Source organism: Patagioenas fasciata, chromosome Z (assembly GCF_037038585.1).
Source record: "Patagioenas fasciata isolate bPatFas1 chromosome Z, bPatFas1.hap1, whole genome shotgun sequence".
NCBI lineage: Eukaryota > Metazoa > Chordata > Aves > Columbiformes > Columbidae > Patagioenas > Patagioenas fasciata.
In genome coordinates, this window is record NC_092560.1 from 84,614,478 (window position 1) to 84,637,349 (window position 22,872).

Below are 22,872 nucleotides of genomic sequence, written 5' to 3' on the forward strand. Positions count from 1 at the left end.
GCAATACCGTACAGGTCTGAAATATCTTTATGGGAAGCAGCCTGCGGTGCGACGAGTAACATGGGATGGGATGGAGCCTGCGATGGAGCAGATGGGAGGGGTTTTGGGGGGCTCAGGGATGAGGTTTCCATGGGGTCTCGCTTGTGTTGGATGTTGGAAAACAGCCCCACAAGCCTAAGCTGAGCCCATCAGCACCAGCTGTGCCATGGCACGAGGGCAACGGTGGGGGTCTCCGCCATGGGGAGCCACGCAGGCACGTGTCCCCCCAAAAAACACCTCAAATATGGCTCCAGGGCTCCCCAAAACACACGGGGAGCGTCCTCTGCAAAGGATTCAGAGGCTCCTCTCCCACCATCCCTCCTGCTTACCGGGAGCAAAGAAAACGGAGGTGGCCCCAAATCCCACCGCAGTGGGAGGGAAAGCTACATTTTTGCCTCAAAATGCCATTTTTAGCCCTTGGCTGGACACTGCAGGCAAGAAGATGGGGAGGATCTGGGGAGAACTCAACGCTTTGCTTCTTACATGAGTGCAACTTGCAGCACCTCACAGCCCATTCCTTCCTTAGCTATGAAAAGGCACAGAGAAGTAATAAAAACCTGGGAAGTAAACAAATAAATATATAGAGTGTTACATTAAAATGTTTCCTGAGCGGAATTTCATCTGTTGATAAAGCCAAGAAAACAGAGGGGATAGAAATTGTGAATTTTACCTTCCTCTGAGCTAAGAAACTGTGCGGGACTCTGAGGCAAGACTAATGCAATCTGAGATTGCTCTGTATTCCATCAGGTTCTTCTGCAAGGCTCTCCCTTGCTGCTGGGCTAGTGAGATAGCTCCCACTAAGCCAAATCCCCATTTGCCTTCGTAGCTGGATGATTTATTTCTATCCTCAGTGGTCCAAGAACTCCTCGCCGTGTTTAACAGCCTCTGCTCCTGGGTTTGGTCCGTACGGTCCGTGTACGAGCGAGGCCAATGTGATGTTCTGAATAGCAACGGGGAGGTGGAGAGGAAGCAACGTGGAAGGGCAAGACCCGCTCAGGCATGAAGATGTGGAGATCATAAGAAGTCATCATAAGAAGTCAGGGGCTGGAGTTCACATCGCCCCCTGCCCAGGGCTGACACGATGGTTAATTCGTGCGAGCCGGTGAGCTCGGCTGTGCTACCAGGGCAATGTTTCCTCAAGGATGACACGTCCCTGTGTAACTCCTGCCGTGCATTCACAGAATCCCAGAATGTCAGGGGTTGAAGGGCCCTGGAAAGCTCATCCAGTGCAATCCCCCATGGAGCAGGAACACCCAGCTGAGGTTCCACAGGAAGGGGTCCAGGCGGGTTTGAATGGCTGCAGAGAAGGAGACTCCACAACCTCCCTGGGCAGCCTGGGCCAGGCTCTGCCACCCTCACCCCCAACAAGTTGCTTCTCAAATTTAAGTGGAACCTCCTGTGTTCCAGTTTGCACCCATTGCCCCTTGTCCTGTCACTGGTTGTCACCGAGAAGAGCCTGGTTCCATCCTCCTGACACTGCCCCTTTCCATATTGATCCCCATGAATGAGTCCCCCCTCAGTCTCCTCTTCTCCAAGCTCCAGACCTTGCAGACCGTTAAACTCCCGCTAATCCGGCTCTACCGACATCCTTACCTGCAGGTCCCTTATTAACGGCAGATTTATTTTCGGGAAGCGGGTTCCCAAGCAGCTTGGAGATTGCTGATCCACGAACTAATGAACCTTCTTATTTATCCCTGGTTCTAGTTTTCCCTCCCAAGTTCTCTGCAACCAACCTGCTATTTGGCGTTGAACAATTAATTTCTCCTTTCTGCCTGCTTTATTTTTGCCTTCTTTTGCCTTTTTTTCCCCCCTATAAACAGGACAGATGGTTTACAAGGACTTTCAGGAACCCTTTGACAACTCCCTCATGAGATGTTATTAAGGGAGCTAAGTAGACATGGGGTGAAAGGTAAAGTATTGTCATAGAAACTATGGAAACCAAGGAGTATGAAGCCATGTGCAATTTTTTTAAAGATGTTTTCAAAGGGAAAGGAAAAATAAAGCTATTAAAAAAGCCAGATTCTAAAAAATGGAACCTTTGCATTGGAAAAGTGTTATTTTGCAGGTGTTCTTGTGCATGTTGTATAGACAGGAACGCATATTTGGGGGGTGTCTGCACCCCTATATTTGCACCCTGGAAATCCAAATGGTTATTTCCTTTAAGTCATACATATGAATAAAGGATAAAGAGTTATCAGGAAATCATCTCGGGGGAACTCAAGAGATAATTATCCTAAATTTCCAGAAAAAATACGTGATGATAATGAGGTAATAAATCCCCGAAAATATATTAGAAAGCTTCACAAAACCCGCGTCCGTCACCCCAAACTCCAGCTCGGTCCAAGCGATCGCATCCCAAACGCCTTTTGTATCATTCCCCCAATTCTGGCTGAACCCATCCCCAGCACCAGCTGTGTTTTCCTGCGGATAATCAACGGTGGTTATTGAGGAGCACGTTATCAAGAGCGTGTTTCTGTGCAGCCCTAAGAGAAACCTTTTCTTTAGGGGGAATTTCCCTATCATGGCGATTTTCATCTACTCAATACATAAATTGTAATCTCATACCGACTAAACCATGTTGTATATCAACGGGTTTGACTGATATCTGAGGATATTCTGTCAGTGTGTTTGCCTGTGGATTGTTGTAACCTTCATCTTTTCATCTATTCTTCGTTATTTGGGAGGAGAAATAAACAACAAGACGGCAAGAACTGCGGTCCGTGGGAAATCAATGTATCCTATTTGGCAAGAAAGCTGAAGAGTTGATTTTGGGCTTGATTTTGGTGATGTTTTTAAGGTTTTATTATTATATTATTGTATTTTTTTCAGATCCAGCCCAGAGGTGATGGGTCACAGCTGTAAAGATGAATCTCTATTAGACCTTTATGCGGGTCTAGAACTTAACACCAAGTCTCTTATATTTAAGAGAATTGCGCCGGCCATCTGGTTCATGACTATATCAAGACAGCTTTTCTATATAGATGTAAAGAAAACTCTCCACTGGAAAGCTCTGAATATCCCGGCGGGGGGATTGCACTGGATGAGCTTTCCAGGTCCCTTCAACCCCTGACACTCTGGGATTCTGTGACTCTGACATCCCAAAGCCATCGCCTTTCCCTACCACAAGAATAATCACTGTTTCTTCTTAGCTACGATTCCCTGAGCTGGAAGCTGCCGATCCCAGCACATCCACGCAAATCCAAGGATTATAACTATACCAGAAAAATAATATCAGCATCCCGGAGGCGTCTGGTCCCACACTTGGGCTCTTGGCTCCGAGGACAGAGATGTCACCTCTCCAGGTCTGTGTCACCCTCCTCATCCACAAGTATTTTCCACTCAAGATCTCAATTGAACTTCTTCCCTTGGTCCTGCATCACTTTCTCATCCCCATATTTCTATGAAATAATTTTCATACGTAGCTACACATTTTTCATTACTGAGTAAACCAGCACGTTCACACTCGTTTCCTGAGCCCAGTCGTGTCACACAATCAAAATAAGACCTTATAAACAAATTTAGCGCCTTTATTTTGGAAATACCAAGCAAAAATAGAAACTTTTTTCCCTATGATACGATTTGGGTGTAAAATTTAATTTGTATTCAAACAAAGGAAGGGAGGAAATTATCACTGCGAGTCTAATATTTCCTCCCAGAGGAAAGCTATTTCTGCTTGTCGCCTTTATTATTTCCATACGCTTCGTAATTCAAGTATTGCTCCTGCTCATTAAGCTTAAACCTTGATTGATCAGTTATCCTCATTTTAGAAACAATAACGCACGCCGCGGGGCTGATATTAATTGATGTTTTCCTTCAGCAATGAATGATTCGGCACCAATTCTGCGCGCTGGCCCTTCCTGGGTCAAACAAGAGGGAAAAGCCCATTTTGGGATGCCAGGCCCAGGAAAAACGCACCCTTATGGATAACAACACCCGCTCCGGACATCTCGCTTAGGTTTTTATTAATATAGCGCGTTCCTCGTGGGGATGGGGAGCAAATTTGTTGTTTTAGTGATTCCGCGCAACTTATGTTTCATCCTAGAGCCGCAGGCGAGGGCTCAGCTGTTTGGTCCAGCAAAACCCAGCAACCCAACCCTCTGGGGATGCCACAATTAGTGTCCTGGGCTGGTTGTAGGTGTTTCTATGACCTTTAAAGCGCTCGACGACTTGGTTCCCACTTACTGGAGCAAGCGGCTCCCATCAGACGGCACAAGTTGGTAGCGGGAGCGGCTCGGTTTTCAAAGGGATGGAGCTGAGTGTTTCCATCCTCAACACGGGGCCAATTATACAGCTGGACATCTCGTAAGGACTGCAGGATACCTACGGTTTCAGGCCCTCGTATGACCTCAAGTTATAATTAAGCGCAAACAACGCAGCCAGGGACTATGAGCCAAGCTGGTCCTTGCCAGAGCACCTTGAAGTCAATGCTCTGGTGTTCCAGAGTTATATTTACCTCTGTCATCAAAACTCACCTCCAAAACTGCAGTACAGCAGCGCTTCTCTCTATTAAAAATAAAACAAGGGTGTACAGGATGCAGGAATAAACTTCTGAAGGTCAAAACCTTCATAACCTGTGGGTTTTCTGGACGTACAAGTCCTATTAACGCTAATTGGAAAGCGCAGCGTGGAGTAAACGGCCCGACTTCCATATTTATCTAACAGATTGGAGACATATCAGGCAACTACGTGAGTAATAAATGAGCACGCTGGAAGTTCAGGTGAGGAATTTCTGACCTCCCCGCACCCGGGATAAACAATATAATCAGAGAAATAGCTGAGGACCTTGCGTCCCTCCAAATAACAAGCTGTTCTGACCCCGGGTCTGAGCAAACAGCAGCCCAGGGTGAGGGATTGATGCCACCCGCACACAAAAACCCTCTTGTTTTGCACCGTCTCAGCCATTCCAGACAGAATCTGTCTTTCTGATGTTCAAAGTCGGACCTAGGCCCAGCAGGTTGCGGCTGAAATTAAAACTGGTGCTAAAAAGATGGATCTAGAGAGGATTTTCTTTGGGCTTGAAAGGCGCTTATTTCTTCCTGGTTTAAATTTCAGTGATTTTCGAGCGCAAAAAATACCAGTAAGTAGTTCCATTATGCCGAAATATTCAGTAAGTGTATAGAAATATTTCCTAGCGATACAGGTTTCATGGACAGTTGCAGTAAACTGAAGATTAAATTATTGTCAACAACGCTAATTTTGGGTCTACCCGCTGCCAGACTCTGGGCTTGACGCATTACCCTAAACGACAAGAGAAATGAAAGCTTATGAATCGGCCTCGCAGCTCTGAGGCATCTATGGTTAAATAGAACTTGATTTAAAACTTGTGTTTGGTGTATCAGTGTGATTATCCAAACCTCAGCTACATCCCTTGCTGTCAACTTCCTAATAATTTGCTTTCCAATTCTTGCGTTCCCAGAATTGATTGCGAACCCAAGTCGCCCTACCTTGGAGAATTAAGTCACTTCAAAGGTTTGATAGAATTGACTAGAAGTTGCCAACAAGCACAGCTGGCCCCGGTGCGAAACGGCGCGGTTTGCCCACAGGAACGGTTTGCACGCTCACCCCCATGGCGTGGTGGAGGGGTTGCTTTTGCTGCTGTTATAATTCATAAATACGCCATAAAAACCCTCTGTTCCCATCCGTGGGACGCTGCCAGTCATACCCATAATGGCCTCTTGGTTTCTCCTGGCTTCAGTGCACCCGTATCAGAGGGTGCAGATTAATTACTCTGGGGAAGAGCGGCCGGAAAGCGCCTGGTGGAAAAGGACCCTGGGGGCTGAACATGAACCAGAGTGTGCCCAGGTGGCAAAATAAGGAAGAACTTTCTTGCCATCAAAGCTGAGAAGGCTCAGGAACAAGTTCCTAACAGCAGCCACATCGCCAAGAAAGTAATCTCAGGATGGAGCTTGCAGCACCAGTAATTCAAGTTATTTATCCAACCATTAAGACCTACCCAGCCCTAGTTCACATGTCCCAGTATCTTCTACTGCAGCAGGTTAAGAGTGTATTTTATTTCGAGCATTGAATTTCGGAAGGCAGAAATCATTCTCTTACTGCATCGAGCTCTGGCGAGGGTATTCATATCGTGTATTTCAAATATCTGATTTATGAGCAGGAAATAGCGACCTCGCTGCCCTGTCAATATGGTCCCGTAAAATGATTCAAACCACTTAGTTCCATTAATCATCCAGGGAGCAGAGCAGCTCTCTGAACCGCTCGCCATGTAACCACTTAATTAACTCAAATGACAGATATGTGCCAGAAACTGAACCTGGCTCTAAACCCAAGTTTCGGATTCAAGTCCTTTTTCCAAAGGAAGATTTTTGCCTAAGGCGAACGCACGGGAGCCGATAGAACACGGCGGGAGTTGGATGTACACAACCCAACCGCGGCCAGGCTGCCCAAAGCCACTACCAGCTTATTTGCACTGAGCTGCTGATCTATTATCTACACAGAAAATTTGGGTTTCGGTGTCCCAGGATCACCTGTAATAAGTAATAAGGTTGGAGAAAGGCGCCACCACTGAGCAGTGCCGGAGGGCTCCGCTGTGACAGTGGCTTTTCTTACCATATACAAAAGCAAAGCTCCAGGCACCCTGAGAGAAGTCGGACTGATTTCTGTAGCCGCCAAGCAAAGTCCCGCTGTGTTTTTGCAGCAGAAGATGGGCAAAGTCTTTGAAAGAATTCAGCAGCTTGAGCTTTCAACCCACCTCGTCCTATAAAAAGCTGAATTGAGCCCAGGAAATGCCAAACCAAGTGCTGCTCCTTTGGTTAGAAAGGACAAGGTTGCCCAGGGCTTATCTGAAGTGTCACCTTACCTCCAAAGCAGTGGGGGAAACAAAAAGTGGCTTATAAAGGAATCTGCATTTCTTTGGCCAGGTATTTAGATTTAATGTTTTAAGGCATCCGAACCTGCTCAAATGAACCTGCAAATCCTTTGGACATCGTTTATCTCCACATTTAATTTAAACTGCTACCATCAGCCCATCATCAAAAGGCCCGAGGGAGCTGGCCCACAAACTGAATGTGGCCCTAATCCCTTGGAACCAGATGGCACTGATTTACACACCTCATAATCCTTCCAGTTTACCTGGGGGTCTGTGCCAAATGAGACAGAGAAAACTTCATCTCTGCCTGTTTTCCCAAGGCTTTCAGCAACGCCAGTTGCAGATAAATTTAGCTCCTAATATCCCACAATATCGTGTTATCTGATAAAGAATTGTCACGCCTACTGCAAACACAAGCGGTGCCGCTCTTCCCCCCATCACCAGACTTGATAAAACAGTTGGGTCACATCCACCGGCCAACGGAGACAGCGATAAGAGCTTTGAGCAAGTCACCTTGAAGCTGATAACAGACTCCTTCGGGTATCGGCTCGGTGCTAACGAGTTGGAACAAACACACGGATGGGCACTGTGGATATGGCTGCCATTGGAGGGCTGTTCGCGCTCAACCTTGGGGTGGGCAACACCGGGACGGAGCCGGCAGGATGGTCATTGCCCCACTCTGCCCTTGACCGGCTGTTTCCAGCTGGACTCACACGTTCACTGGGAGAGCAGCCAAGCATCACGTGGCAGAAACACTTGTGACTTGACCGAGGAGGAGAGGAATAAGAACAACATAGTCACTCAAAGTCCAGCATATGTATCAAAACACCGGCCCCAAGATGACCCTGCACCAGCACTGGTGTGGCCAGCAGGCCCAGGGCAGCGACCGTCCCTGTGCTGGGACCTGGGGAGGACAAAGCACCAATCCTGGGGGCAGTTTTGGGAGCTCAAAATGGCGGCACCAGAGTCACCTCAGGGCTCAAAATGGCGACACCAGGAGCACCAGAATCACCTCAGGGCTCAAAATGGCAGCACCAGAATCACCTGAGGGCTCAAAATGGCGGCACCAGACTCACCTCAGGGCTCAAAATGGTGGCCCTGGGGGTACCAGGATCACCTCAGGGCTCAGAATGGTGGCCAGAGGGGTGGTGGGATCACCTCACAAGAAAGGCCTTGAGGCGCTGGAGCGAGTTGAGAGAAGGGAACGGAGCTGGGGAAGGGGCTGGAGCACAAGTGTGATGGGAGCGGCTGAGGGGCCTGGGGTGTTCAGCTGGAGAACAGGAGCTGAGGGGAGACAGGGACACAAAGAAACGGCCTCAGGTTGCGCCAGGGGAGGTTGAGGTTGGATGTGGGGAACAATTTCTTCCCCAAAGGGCTGTGGGGCATTGGAACAGGCTGCCCAGGGCAGTGCTGGAGTCACCATCCCTGGAGGGGTTGACAATACACACAGATGAGGTTCTCAGGGACGTGGGGTAGTGCAGGGGTGGTTAATGGTTGGACTCAATGATCTTGGAGGTCTCCTCCATCCAGAATCATTTTGATTCTAGGATCACAAAGAAAACCTTGGTACACTTCCTGCCCAGCTCCTCAGCTATTTCACCATGTGTGAATCACGGAAAAAATGAAAATGCATTGCCTATGAGATAACCCCAGGGATGGTGGTTATTGTCAGAGAGTGCAAGGCTCCGGCGTTCCACTCTGCATATCAGACCCCGCCAACACCAGCCACCTGGTGCCACCGTGAATCATCTCCCCCGTTTAGGTGAACCACCTACACATGACTCACAGCGGCTGCTCCAAATCTGCTAAACAGTAAATATCTCCTAAAGACGGTTCTTTCGCCATCATCGGAGGTGTAAAAGTTGCCTTTCCGCTCCTCACGCCGAGCACTGTCAGGCGCGGTCATCGGGTTCGCATCCTCCGTCTGGGACGCGGAGCTGCAAGGTGAGACAGTGCTGCTAATGAGTCAAAGCCCGGATTAAAATTAAGGTCTCCTTTAGCAAGGAACCTCATTTAAGCCACATAAAGCATAGCCAGACCCCCCAGCGGCATGATGAACTTATTCAATAAAATAATTGCTTTTGGCAAAACCACCGTAATAACATCACCTGGGTGAAAATGTGTTTATAGAGCCATCTTCATAGGTTACTCCCTTTCTGTCACAAGATAATGGGCCGGGAGAGATCAAGATGCTCAGATTCTGCTCCCTAGGTGGCACAGCCCACACGGCCAGCGGGGACCAGGGATAAATCATGGAATCATTCAGGTTGGAAGAGACCTTCAAAATCATTGAGTGCAGATGTTAATCTAACACTGGCACTACCCCACGTCCCTGAGAACCTCATCTGTGTGTATTTCCAACCCCTCCAGGGCTGGTGACTCCATTGGGCAGCCTGTTCCAATGCCCCACAGCCCTTTGGGGAAGAAATTGTTCCCCAGATCCAACCTCAACCTCCCCTGGCGCAACTTGAGGCCGTTTCTTCTTGTCCTACCAAATGAGTTGGGATCAGCCAATATCTCTCTCATGGGAGGAAACCAGTTCCTGTGCCAGGGCTGAATTTCCCCATGGAGGAAAATCAACTCTCAGACTGACATGAGAAAAGCTCCGAAGGTTCAAAACACCTTGAAAGGAGCAACAGCCACGAGGATGCAAGCACCAAATCATCTGGACCACCTCTCATTTTTTTCACGCCACAGGTACGTTCAGCCCTTGAGCAACGCCACAAAAAAGCATCATTTACCTGCTTTTGCCCCATTTATAGCTCCTCACCAGGCCTCGTGCTGCCTTCGCACAGCATCGTGCCCACACCGCCTCTCAGCCCCATCCTGCTCTCCTCATCCTCTGAGGTTTTCTTCCAACCATCCACGCTCCACGTCTCATTCCTTCTGTTCAGCCAATACTGACCTTTTACATTGTGGTTCTTTCCTCCTTACTCCTTTTCTTCTTATCGCACGCAACAGAAGGAGGACTCGTTTAGCTCATCTCTCACATTTGAACGCAACCTTCTACCCCACGGCCTTTTCAGAGACTTCCCAATTTGCTTCTCGTTGCTCACCTGTTCTCTCCTCCCTATTGTCTAAGTGAAACACATCCGAAACCATTAGAATATAAATGGAATTAAAAGCTTTTGGGAACTCGCCCCGCAAACAAAGCTCCCTGAATAATCACTGTTATAGCACTGCCAAGGCAAAAAGATATTTCGGAATAGATATAGTTTGGGATTAATGTTGAAATGAGAATACTGCTGCTCTCTCCAAAATAACAACAGAAAATCCTTTAAAACCTTCCCTTTTTTTGTATTTGAACAAAATGTTCCTTCCAAATAAAACAAGAGGTCCAGGGCTTTTTATAAGGGGATTATCCATTTCTTAACCTTATTTAATATAAATGGATGAGAACAGGAAGCGTGTTTGAAAACAAAAAGACCAAAGTAAAACTAAAACGCTTCCTTTTTACCATGTAATTAAACAACCTGATTATTTGGTTTGTTTGCAGTCCCTGGTCCCTATGTGTCGCCTGATTAAACCCAAATGGTTTTGGTTGCCCAAGAGCAGCACTTTGTGCTTTGCCATCAACCTCGCGCGTCCCCAACGGCTCCAATATTCAGCCCTCGCTGCCGCAGACGTTTCAGCAGCGCCAAGAGCGCGAGGGTGGAACAAAGAGGGAAAAACAACAAAGAGATTTCTCCCATGGGTCTTGTTCGTCTCGCCGAGTTGACAGCTCGCAACACCTGAAATCGGTGCATTGTGAGATTCTTTGAGCAGTTGCTACAACATCATTTCTTTTGACGTTAATCTGACCACCCCCGGGTGGACTCGGTTCCCCGTTAGCACAAAGGAGCGTGGCGTTTGCTAGAAAAACCCGCACGACAAGCAAACCTAGGGAAAAACGGTACAATTCCACCCCAAAACCTGATTGTGAAAGAGCAAATAAACATTACGCTATGATATAGAAACCTTCTAGTTCTGTTCCTCTCCATTACGTTGTTAGCAGAAAGCAGCACCAAACAGGCCAAGCTGAAAAAGCCCTTTACACCCTCCACGTTGTTCAAGGAAAGCCGGTTAGCGGCGGCTCAAATATCCTTGGTGAATCGCTATTTTGCATTAATACCTGAGAATATCGCGATGGTTGAGGGGTTTCGAATGAAGAAGTTGAACTGCTTGGGAAGCAACTTTTATGGTATACAAAAATGGTAAGAGTACAGTATTAAACACAACAAAACTCATACACGGTACCAAAACGAGCACAACATGCACTAATATGATCCTAAACTACCTGCTTCACCCTATATCAAAATAAATGTTTCTTATACCTTTCCCAGAATAGCTGCTCACAGATTAGATGTGGATGTGAAGGAAGATCGTTAGCCACTCAAAATAATTTAATAAGAAGGACAACGAAGGTTTTAATATTTCATCTAACAGGCACATAAGAAAACACTAATTACACTGCAGAAGCCTCTTATTGCACTATCTAAACCGTTTATCAGCATTAATCAAAGGAAGGGGGTTGTGGTTAATAAACAGCGTACACGGAGGCACCGGCGGCCCGCTGGAGAAATATTGACACCCTTTGTCAAGCAACGATGAGAGGGAGATGAAGAGGCTTTTAGAAAGAGTATCGACCCGTCGGGATCACCGCCTTTGCGAAGGGCTGGCCGGCCTTACCTTTAGCGACTACATCCAGAAAATGTGTCTAAAAAATGCAGCTCGGTGTTTTTCCCAGGCTGGACGGTGCCTGTGCCACAGGGATGAGGTGGGAGTGATGGCTGGAGACCTCGTCCTTGCACCCACACATGCGTGAAAATTCACTCATGCCCCCATTCAGAGACCTGGACAGGGAAAATTGAATGAAATAGAACAAGGGCAAGTGTAGAGTCTTGAATCTGGGCAGGAACAACCCCAGGTTCCAGTGTAAGTTGGGGAATGAGCTGTTGGAGAGCAGTGAAAAGGGAGCTGGGGGTCCTGGGGCCAGCAGGGTGAGCATGAGCCAGCACTGGGCCCTTGTGGCCAGGAAGGCCAATGGTACCTGGGGTGGGTTAGAAGGGGGTGGTCAGTAGGTCAGAGAGGTTCTCCTGCCCCTCTGCTCTGCCCTGGGGAGACCACACCTGGAATCTTGTGTCCAGTTGTGGCCCCTCAGCTCCAGAAGGACAGGGAACTGCTGGAGAGAGTCCAGCGCAGCCACCAAGATGCTGAAGGGAGTGGAGCATCTCCCGGGTGAGGAAAGGCTGAGGGAGCTGGGGCTCTGGAGCTGGACAAGAGGACACTGAGGGGGGACTCATTCATGGGGATCAATATGGAAAGGGGCAGTGTCAGGAGGATGGAGCCAGGCTCTTCTGGGTGACAACCAATGATAGGACAAGGGGCAATGGGTACAAACTGGAACAGAAAAGGTTCCACTTAAATTTGATAAGAAACTTGTTTGGGGTGAGGGTGTCAGAGCCTGGCTCAGGCTGCCCAGGGAGGCTGTGGAGTCTCCTTCTCTGCAGACATTCAAACCCGCCTGGACACCTTCCTGTGGAACCTCAGCTGGGTGTTCCTGCTCCATGGGGGGATTGCACTGGATGAGCTTTCCAGGGCCCTTCAACCCCTGACACTCTGGGATTCACATTTTACGATGGGTCAATCCCAAGCCGCTCCAGTGGCCACAGGGCTGATGCTCCTCCTCTCCTACCATGAGCAACTGGGGCTCTCCAAGCTCCGCACAACCAGTAGCTTCATTTTTCGATACTCCATGTACAAGTTTGACAGCATTTATCCGGAAAGTCAGCTCCTCCACTGAGAAATTGCTTTCTCTGTCTGGACATTCATTTCTCTTCCACTCCCAGCAAAGGAGAACTATTTATTTATTGGTCCCTTGAGCAATTTTTACATTACGTTTGCCATTGTTCGACAAAAATAAAACTCATATTTGATTCCAGCGGTAGCCAGACTACAGTTGTCCTATTACAGCAATGTTATTTACTATCATCTACATAAGCCTGAATTTCCAGAGCCTTAAACAGATAGAAGGATATCACTTGCAATTGTGTAAAAGCCACATAGCCCTAATGTTCTTTAACTGGGATATAAGTGTCTAGTATTTGCCTTCCACCATTTTTGGAGAGCATACCTGAGAGCGAGCCTTTTCTTCAATAATATAGATATTGAAAAGCTGTTTGGCTTCACCGCTGGCCCTTTCAAAAGTCTCTTAGCGCTTTCCAAAAATAAACAGGTCCCGCGCTAAATTGGTGCTGCTGAGATCAACGGTGGGCAGGAGTCAGTACAAATCACTAAAGCTGTAAACAGAAGACCATATATTGACACTCTTCATTCAATACTTGCATGGCCTGGCTCAAGACCATACATTTTTTGGGCATTTCTTTGACAAAGGGTCCTTTAGAGCAAGTGTTATTCATTGCCCAGCACAGAGCTGTCTCTCAATTGCTCCCCAAATAAAGATGCATTCGAGACTGTCAGGAGAGTAAGGATATTTGAATTAGTCATTCCCTCCCTATTTGAGTTCTCCCACTTGTACAGATGTGCTCCAAGCTCTCTTCTTCCTCTCCACCTGAAGCACCAGTGAGAGCCAGACGCACTCCATATCCCTATAAAACTCAGAATTAAACACGGATTATTGCACAGGAGCCTGGAGTGGTGAAAAACACAGCAGTCTGAGGAGCAGCCTCTTAGACCAAGAGCAACAATCATCTACAAGCAGCAAGTGGAAATGTGATGTAAAGGATCTTACGGCACAGCATGATGATACACACTTCAATCCAACACTTAACACTTGTATCAGAAACACCTGCTCATCCAACAGCTTCACTCCATCTCAGGCTAAAACCTCCATCCTGCTCTGTGCTGAAGCCACCAAGACCAGGAGCTTCTTGGCCAAGATGCCACAAGCAACCTCAGCAGAGGTCAAAGTGCCTCAAAGCATGTGAAAAAGGACAAATATATATATATATATATATATATATATATATATATGCAGCTGGGAGCAGGAAAAAGCTTTCAGCTGGAGGTGGGGATCATCTACCTTGATTTTCCTATGGCTGCTGCAATTTGTGGCCATGGCCAAGTCAACAAAGTATGGTGGGAACCTCACTTGCTGCCAGGGCTTTGCTGGGTTTCTATCTTCTCCGCCAGGTCCACCAGTGCTAAGATTGGCCCACAATGCTCCCCCATGCGCTAATTAATTAGAGAATCCCTGCTGCTTCGGCCTTGCCTGGGGAAAAAGGGTAAGGAGTGATGAGAAGCTTGTCAGTGCCAAACCTAATGTCCAAGCTGGGCTCAGAGTGGGGAAGAAGGGGGATGAACAGAACAAAACAACAACAACCTGTGTCAAAACAGCAATAAAAATCATGGAAAAAGCACAAAACGGCATGGTTAAGGAAGCATCTTCCAACATCCCACTCTATCCAAGGAGACAAAGCATCTCCCATCCCATCGGAGCTGGAGAAGAGCTTGACTGGGATGAGTTTTGGAGGAAAGCCCCAAGGGAAAATAATTCTGTCCCCAGGGGAAACATCCTGCTCTGATTTTTGTGGTGCTTGGCTTCAGTGTTGGTAGCGTTGCCATGGGTTTGGTTTGGGACCGATTGCTGCTGCTTCCAAGTCCCAGCTCCCAGATGGGTTATTTAATTATGTGAAGAGATGGGTGTAATCCCCAGCATCTCCAAGTCCACGGACGTGGACAAAAGCTGAAGACACGGTGGTTTGTTACACCCAGACCCCACAGTACGCCCAACCGTGTTATTAAAACCCACGCTGAAGACTTCCCTGGTTTTCTCTATCACTTCTTCACAGCCTGAGACATTATTTATCACAGCTCAAAGAACAATGCCAACATCTAAAGCTTTTGCTGGCTGTTTTGCTGCTGTGTTACAAGCAGGCTTCGCACTTTTTCTTCCCAGCGCCTTCCTCTCAGCGAGCAAATTGAATTTTGAAGCCTGGAGAAACGACCTTCCTCCTCTTCCATGAATAGCAGAGACAATTCACACAGGCTTGCAGCGATATCCATTTCCTCGCTCCAAACCGTGAACGTCTCAAATGCAACGTGGATGCTTTGCCTCTCGCACGCCCCCAAAATACCATCGTTTCCCTTGGGCTGCTCAGGGTCGGGTTATAAAACTACCCCAAAAACCTACATTGAATGATCAGTGCCACAAGGTTTTCATTCTGTCTGGAGCTCCACGGCGCTGAAACAGTGAAGAGGCTTTTAAGCATTCTCAAGCACCCACGTCAGCGTACTTTCACGTCCTTCAGCTTCTCGCTGGGTAAAACGGCCACTGCTAATGAGAAGCAGGGCTCCTGCTTTCCTCAAACGGCCTAACGAGCTCTTCACAATCTCTCAAGCTCCTGGAGACACCCACCCTCCGCCTGGAGACCATTTCCAGCTCTTAGAATCACAGAATCGCTTTGGTTGGAAGAGACGCTCGAGTCCAACCATTAACCCACCCCATGTCCCCGCCAACCTCATCTGTGTGTATTTCCAACCCCTCCAGGGATGGTGACTCCAGCACTGCCCTGGGCAGCCTGTTCCAATGCCCAACAGCCCTTTGGGCAACAAATTGTTCCCCAGATCCAACCTCAACCTCTTCTCCAACTCTTCACCTTGCTGCCTTCACGTTGCCGGTGCGCCTTTCTTCTCCCCGCTCTTATTTTCCAGCTCAATCTCCACCTCCTTTGCACAGACTGAATTTGTCTCACAACCCATTTGCAACACGGCAGAGTTGGGAAGCTCTTCCTTTAGTATCATTTTGATGGAGTGCTCGCTGAAAGGGGTGAGGGTTGGATGGAGCCAGCGCCTGGCAGCGCACACAAAGGCAAGAAATCAGCACATCGAACCCATTGGGAGCTTTAGCGACATCCCACAAGATGTAGCACCTGTATTATCTTCATTTTTTCACTCCCACAAGCCCATATTTACTCACTAAAAGCTCCCCTTTTATCCTGACTCTGGAAGCCTCTGATTATTTCTTGCTGACAAGAAACACGAGCGTCGCCTGGGTCCTACACCGAGAGGCGGAACAGCTGGAGAGGAAGCGATTTTTCTTCATAATCACTAAAGTTTTGTCAAGATCGGGCCTGGAAATTGCCAGATTGTAATCGATAAACTGCAAAGGGAAACGAGAACTATTTTAAGATGCTGCTTTTTTTCTAAAGGTACGAAAACACAGCAAGTAGAGATCCGAAAAGCATCGCTCGGGAGAGCAGACAAACCGCACCAGGATGGGAAGGAGTGACAGGAACAGCTTCGGGTAATTTTAGATTCATGTAGCAGATCAATAAGTAAACCTGGTTCGCAACCGGAGGTGATTTGTGGGTAGGAAAAGAAAATGGTGATAATAGAAATATAGGAGAGGTAGGAAAGGAAGGGCTGTCACGTAAAATCCCACTCAAAAGTTACCATTGGGGAACAAAACCAAGACAATTCCCCCGACCCACACGTGAGGCTCAAATCAGCCTAACCGAGACGTAGAAATACTCAGAGGTGCATCTTGCTCCATTTAATGCTTTTATGAAATGTTTCAACTGGGTATTTCCCATTAAAACTCATCATTTAATAGGTGCACAAATCTCTTTTATGAAGTAACTTTGTGTCTGGCCAGTACCGTTCAAGTTTGACCATTTTTGGTGGGTCACAGAAAGCTGAACTGCGCAAGGACTTACTAGGTGGTTATCATTAAATAATTAACCCTTCTAATTTAGCTACTTTCAGGTTACTTTTTCTACGTATTTAATACCAAATAACATTCCGATAAATGTCTGGAGGGCTGTGAGGAAAACTCAGCCTCTTGTGGAGGGTGTGGGGATGCTCGAGGGTGACGCTGATGGATGGAGGAGACGGAGATTTGGGAACTACTGAGTTGTTCAAAGGACATTTCCTAACGTTCCCATGAGTTCAGACATCGTCACCCCAATTTTTCTGGCTTATAATCACATATATCCAAAGATACCTTTACCTCCTTGACCATTTCCACCTGCACGTTGAAACAGCCAAGGTAATAACGCATTTCCCTTCCATGTCTTTGGCCAAAGGCCAACGACTCCAGCCCCCAAAACTTCCAACACCCCACATCATAAATCTTATGGGCTTTATTGACTTGATTTTGTTGGCTGGCAAACTTCTCAACTTCATAATAAAAAGCTGAGTGACGGTTTTCTAATTCCTAAATGGCTTGCTAGGGAAAAGACAAGGTACTTTCTAAGTAATATCCTGCAGAACTACAGCCTCTAAAGGTATAAAAACCACCACTGTAATAACGGTGCCGATACTCATCAAAAATTACACCAGATATTCTGTTTTGCACCGACAATATTGCACCACACACCTCACAAGTCCTTATAACCACATTGCAGCGAAGTTGCTGGTAAGTCCACAGCTCCTGAATGGCGAGTTACTCGAATTAAAATGAACAAAACAAAGCGCTTGCGTTACCTCAAATCCATTTGTCAAATTAACAACCTGGAGAAACGCGTTAAAGTTCCCTTCCTATTTTTTTTTTTCAAGCCATTAAGAGTCAAAATTCAGTTGGAAAAATAATTACACCAAGGTCACGCTGAACAGAAATTCTCCCTGCAAAAAATCAAGTGTTTTCCTACTTGTTTCTGAGCAGACAAAACAGATGTTACGATGGTTCATCTCTCCTGGAAGATTAATTTGAATTACCGGATGACCCGATGCCACAACAACTATTTCCCTCACAGGCTTCAGCACATCCATCCTCATATCCTTGCGAGGTAGGAAAGAGTGATTATCTTCATTTTACTGATGAGAAAACGAGATACGAGGATATTGAGGGATTTACCTGAGGTCACGGAGGAGAAGCAGAAAGACAGGGCCTGAAATTCTAAGGTTTTTGGGTGGATGAGTGGGTCAGGCTGAGATGTAGGCATCTATAGGGGTTTTTTCACCCATTTAAACAACGAAGTATTTGCTGCTGCTTTGGGAGGCAGTCGGCATCGGTTGCTCCATGGAGACGTCATTTTCTCACTTGTTTTTGCTTTAGAGTTTTTATCCCCATGATACCACTTCAAGTAGAAAGAAATGGGAGGGAGGACAGGAGGACCGAGCTGAGAAAACGAACGAACATCAAGACTCCAAAGGAAAATGTTCATGTTTTACACTGAAAACAAGAATCAGGCCCTGAAAGCATGTGGATGATAAATCACAGAATCGTTTTGGCTGGAAAAGACCTTTAAGATCGAGTCCACACTGCCTAGACCAAGCCCACCTCTAAACCATGTCCCCAAGAACCTCAACTACACATCTCCAACCACACAAAGGAAACTTATTTTAATATATAACATTCAAACATTGAACTAAGCACTCTCTCAAGGTCCACATAATCGGATATTGAGCATCCAACCACAACTGATTTCAGATGCTTGAGAAGATGCAAGATCATAGAATTACTTTGATTGGAAGAAACCCCCAAAGTCATTGAATCCAATCATAACCCAACACCAGCAATAAACCACGGCCCTAAGAACCTCAACGTTGTCGTTTCTTCCGGACCTCCACACATGATGGGGTGGCCTTCAGCACCCATGGGTCCACCAGCCACTTGGTTGCTGCAAAGGACAAGATCCTGCAAAGATTTTAGCTGAATATCTTTTTAACCTTGGAGACAAACACAAGGTTTAAAAGTGGACAAACTGATTGAGTCCTGTGTTTTATTCACCCATCTCGTTCACAGATTCGTAGCCTATGAAGCACGTTCCTCCCACAACCGCCAGCTCGGCGCTCGCGCCATCACTTATTCCCGTACCTTTTCAAACCTGACATCAAACAGAACTCACGGTGCTGTTATCAACACAAATGCTAACTGGCTAAATAACCCCCCTGGAGAGACGTGCATATGGTTTTGCAAAGATACAGATCTCAACTTCCAAAATATGCGTTAGCAGACTTTACCTTCAATCGCTCTTGCAACTCCACTAATTAGAAAATGAAACGACGAACGGGGGGGAAACGCTGAGCAGATTTTGTCGGCGTTTGGCAGGATTTTCGTATCAAGTGACAGAAGTGTGCCCGTTCCTCTGACAAACCAGCACAAACCTGCATCATTGTATCCGGCACGAACAGATGTCATTCAAGCGTTTGACTACATAAATATTGCAAGCGTTACTGCAAAACGTTATGAACTCCGTTGAAGTGTTATGCTCAGTACATTCATCTGTGCTCACAATTAAGAAATATGGTCGATAAACCACGTAGAAACAATTAAAACAACAAACTTATTTAGGATGAAGCTAAAATAATAACAATAATAAAATCTCATCTATGCAGTGATGTCTTTCTGTGCATAATAAACCCATGGGTATGCAGGATAAGCATTTTGCAAAATGTTTGACTTTGGTTTGTATTGGATGACTATGGAGAATTCCTAAGCCCCAGGCTGGGTGTAAAGCTGAGTCCTTTTAGACCCAGCTTAGTGGCTGCCCAGAGACCCAAGCCAAGGTGCCACAACATGGGCGATGGAGCTAAATGGCCTTTTTTCCAGTAAAATGTATCTGGTCTAAGGACTCTTGTTCATCAAAACCAAAATCAGTCCTTGTCAAAAGCCGTTTTCAGCAAGTTCCTGGTAAAAAAGCTTTAAAACAGCGAAAAAACGCTTTTGCAGTATCCTTCAAATGAAATACTGGTTTTCACTTTGTGGTGTTCAAATTGATTGAAGAGAAACAGCCCAAATAACACACGTGGATGTCGTCTTCAGATTAAATTGCCACTTCACACAAAACTACTTCTTTCCGTACTTACCGCAGGAAAACATTCACAACTCCAACATTGGCAGGAACGGAAAGATTGTTCTTTACCTTCTACTGTTGTACTGATAACGCTTTTTCTCTTCAAACCCACCTGAGATAACAGCTTCGTGCAGTGCAGCATCTGCTGTTCTAGACAACTTCCAAACCTCAAACATTAAAGACTTATTTGTGGCCATAACTCTTGTCCACGGACTATTCTGGGGCTTTCAATCCCATAGAAATCCCTCCGGTCCCCAGCTCTGAGAGCTAAATTTTAAATATTCTATTCTCAAGCCAGTACTGCTGCCTCACTTTGCAATGGGAAACTGGACACAGAGGCCACCTCTACCCTAAAATATTGACATATTTAGCTAAAAACACTAATCAGCTCCCTTCAGTGCAAGAATCTGAAATAAACCCCAGACATGACATTACCAGATCATCCTTCTTTCTTCTTCTGTGCGATGTCATTCCCCTGACGTCATGTTGTGATCTCGCATGGTTTTCTGGAGAAGGTGGTCTTGATCCTCAGTTGAGCATCACTTGGGCTTTACCCTGATGAGTGGTCACAGCATCCTCCATAGAATCACAGATGGTTTGGGTTGAAGGGACCTTCCCAGCTCCCCCAGTGCCCCCCCTGCCATGAGCAGGGACATCTTCACCAGCTCAGGTTGCTCAGAGCCCCGTCCAGCCTGGCCTGGGATGTCTCCAGGGATGGTTCATCCACCACCTCTCTGCCCAACCTGGGCCAGGCTCTCACCACCTTCAGGGCCAACAATTTCATCCTCATGTCCAGCCTCAATCTCCCTCCTTTAGTTTCAAACCATCACCTCTCGTCCTATCAAAACAGGCCCTGCTGAACAGTCTGTCCCCATCTTTAAGTCCGGAAAGGCCACAATAAGGTCTCCCCAGAGCTTCTCTTCTCCAGCTGAACACCCCGACTCTCTCAGCCCATCCTCCCAGCAGAGCTGTTCCAGCCTCGGATCATTCCTGTTGCTCCTCATGTCCACGTCTGTCCTGTGCTGAGGACGCAGAACTCCAGGTTGGGTCTCACCAGATGGGCATCAACCCTCACGTTGGACATCTGGAAGAGATGCCACCAAAACCAGGCTCTTCTCCAGAGGGTGGTGGCACTGCAGACTATGTCCCCTTCAGAAAAAAAAAAAAACACACAGACAAAAATTAACTTTTAAACAATTTTGCAAGCTTGAGGGGCCTGTGGTGACATTTCCCATCCTTCGAAACAAATTCCTTGCATGGGAAGAGGAGTAAAGGGATTAGGGAGGGAAATGTCACCATCTGAGCTCGTCTTGGGCCGCGGTGCGAGGAGGCAGCTGAGGCTCTGCTGAATATTTAGCGCCTATTTGCGGCGCGCTGGGTTGAATATATCATCAACACATTACATTCAGCACCGGCACCGGGCGGGCACAGCCAGGCAAAAGGCTCAAAAAAAGCCTTTTGTGGATTTAAAGCTTTAAAACATGATGTCTATGAAAAACTGTAGATTAACTGCAATCCGAATGTGGACACGCTCGCTTAAACATCTCGGAGAAACTTAATCAAGGGAGTTTAAACCTTTAGTGCAATTCATGCATCCAATGTTTCGCCCTCCCAGGAAATCCATGGATGATTTATTTGCTGTTTGTTAAAATGATAGAAATTAACGCTAAAGTAATTTTATATTGTAGATAGGTAGAAGATATATGAACGTTACAGGAGAAATGTAGCCTTCTAAAGAGGAATTAATTTAATAGGAAGGAAAAAACACGCAGATACAAAAATAAGGTGAACGCTGAGATTTTTCAGTCCGCAGAATATTTCAAGTTGAGTGTCTTCCCATACAAACAAATTGGGTTTTTTAGGTAAATAAACTAAACCTGGGAATGATTTATACTGATCTATTTCTCCAGGGGTGATGCTAATGGGGGTCTCTGCCCACCTCCACATTTATTCTGACACCCACCATGAATTAGGAATAAAAGCATCTTAGCCTTGGTGACACCCGTTCAACCGAGCGACTCACCTGCACCCTCGGGGTGACGAGGACGCACCGAGGTCCCTGTCCTTCATCGTTGTTATTATGAACGCTCGCTGTCATATAGTAAAATAATCACTAGTGTTCATAATGATCTCAATAATAGAGCACTGCTCATGCTGTTCGTTAACTGTTATTAATTATTAACAGTCACCAAGTGCCGCGTTCGCTCAGCTCCCATTTTCCCCACAGCCCAGAGCAAAACCAAAACTGTTGTGATTTATGTCGGTGAATTGAGCAGCTTGTACAGACTTGATTTGACTGCGCTATAAATCAACTCCTGAGCGTTCTGTTCAGGAATGAACTCCTCGTTAACAGAATAAATATGTATTAGCGGATCAGACGTGGATAAGTTGTTCGGCGCCTTGCTCGCAGGGTATGATTCACATTGCTGCCCATAGGTTGGCTGCGTTTGTTCCTCTCGCACGCCGGTCACCATTTTCACCTCCTGCTTTTCTTGGGGGGGCTTTGGGGGAGCAAAGCTGGTGGCAAGAGGACAGGGGTGGCACGGGGGACACGGCAAACCCATCTCTCACCATCTGCAATCACCCTTTTCCTTCATACTGAGAGACAACAGAAGAGTTGATGTGTAGACTCTGCAGATCCACCTCCAAACTGACGTCTGCAAGCGCCAGAATTACAAGGTATAAGGCGTTTCTAATTTTAACTTCATCATATTATTCCAAAAATTAATAGAGATGGTTTTAATTGCTGCTGCTTCATTTCAGTCCCCCTAAATTACTTTTAAGTGATTTTTGTAAGGCTACTAACTCGTGGAGATGGGCAGACGTGGAGACACGGATGGTTGGAGGTCCGATGGTGCCCCAGGGAGGCAATCGACACAGCTGGGCTCCTTCAACTCATCTTCTCATCTTGGTGGCCCAAGACCCTTCTCCTGGGATGACAAAGCAGCTGGAAAGTCAACAAGGTCTCAGAGGGGGCACAACAGTCATGGATGGGGCCAACTCTGGACAAAATTGGTCAAAAGCCACAATTTTCCGAGGAGGAGAAACTCTGCCTTCACAATGAGCTTTTGCTTCCTTCAAGCTGGTTTGGTTTTGCTTCTTTGAAGCACTTGGACACCTTCCCATCTCCATAGAAAACACCTCCGAGATCTTTAAAATCGCAGCACGTCGGCTGCCGCACCTGCAAAGTAACAAGATATTAGATGCAGAATTTCAGCAGATGATGCTCTAAGAGGAACCCCAGCGTGAATCAGCAAGAACACGTGTTTT

The 22,872-nt window shown here is 46.7% G+C and overlaps 1 protein-coding gene and 1 long non-coding RNA gene across 12 annotated transcripts in view; both read right to left on the reverse strand.

The window, feature by feature from the left end:
• Positions 1–22,094, reverse strand: part of LOC136114956 (netrin receptor DCC-like) — a 333,036-nt gene extending 310,942 nt beyond the window's left edge. For all 4 annotated transcript variants that reach the window (XM_071801760.1, XM_071801758.1, XM_071801759.1 and 1 more), the window contains exons 1-2: positions 21,626–22,094; positions 20,038–20,751 (exon numbers count right to left, since the gene is read on the reverse strand). The gene's annotated coding sequence lies outside the window, so the exon portion shown is untranslated. The remainder of the gene's footprint in view (positions 1–20,037; positions 20,752–21,625) is intronic.
• A 7-nt stretch (positions 22,095–22,101) lies between these two features.
• LOC139826367 (uncharacterized) overlaps positions 22,102–22,872 on the reverse strand; it is a 30,115-nt gene continuing 29,344 nt past the window's right edge. For all 8 annotated transcript variants that reach the window (XR_011736347.1, XR_011736353.1, XR_011736351.1 and 5 more), the window contains one exon: positions 22,102–22,783. This is a non-coding gene — a long non-coding RNA (uncharacterized lncRNA). The remainder of the gene's footprint in view (positions 22,784–22,872) is intronic.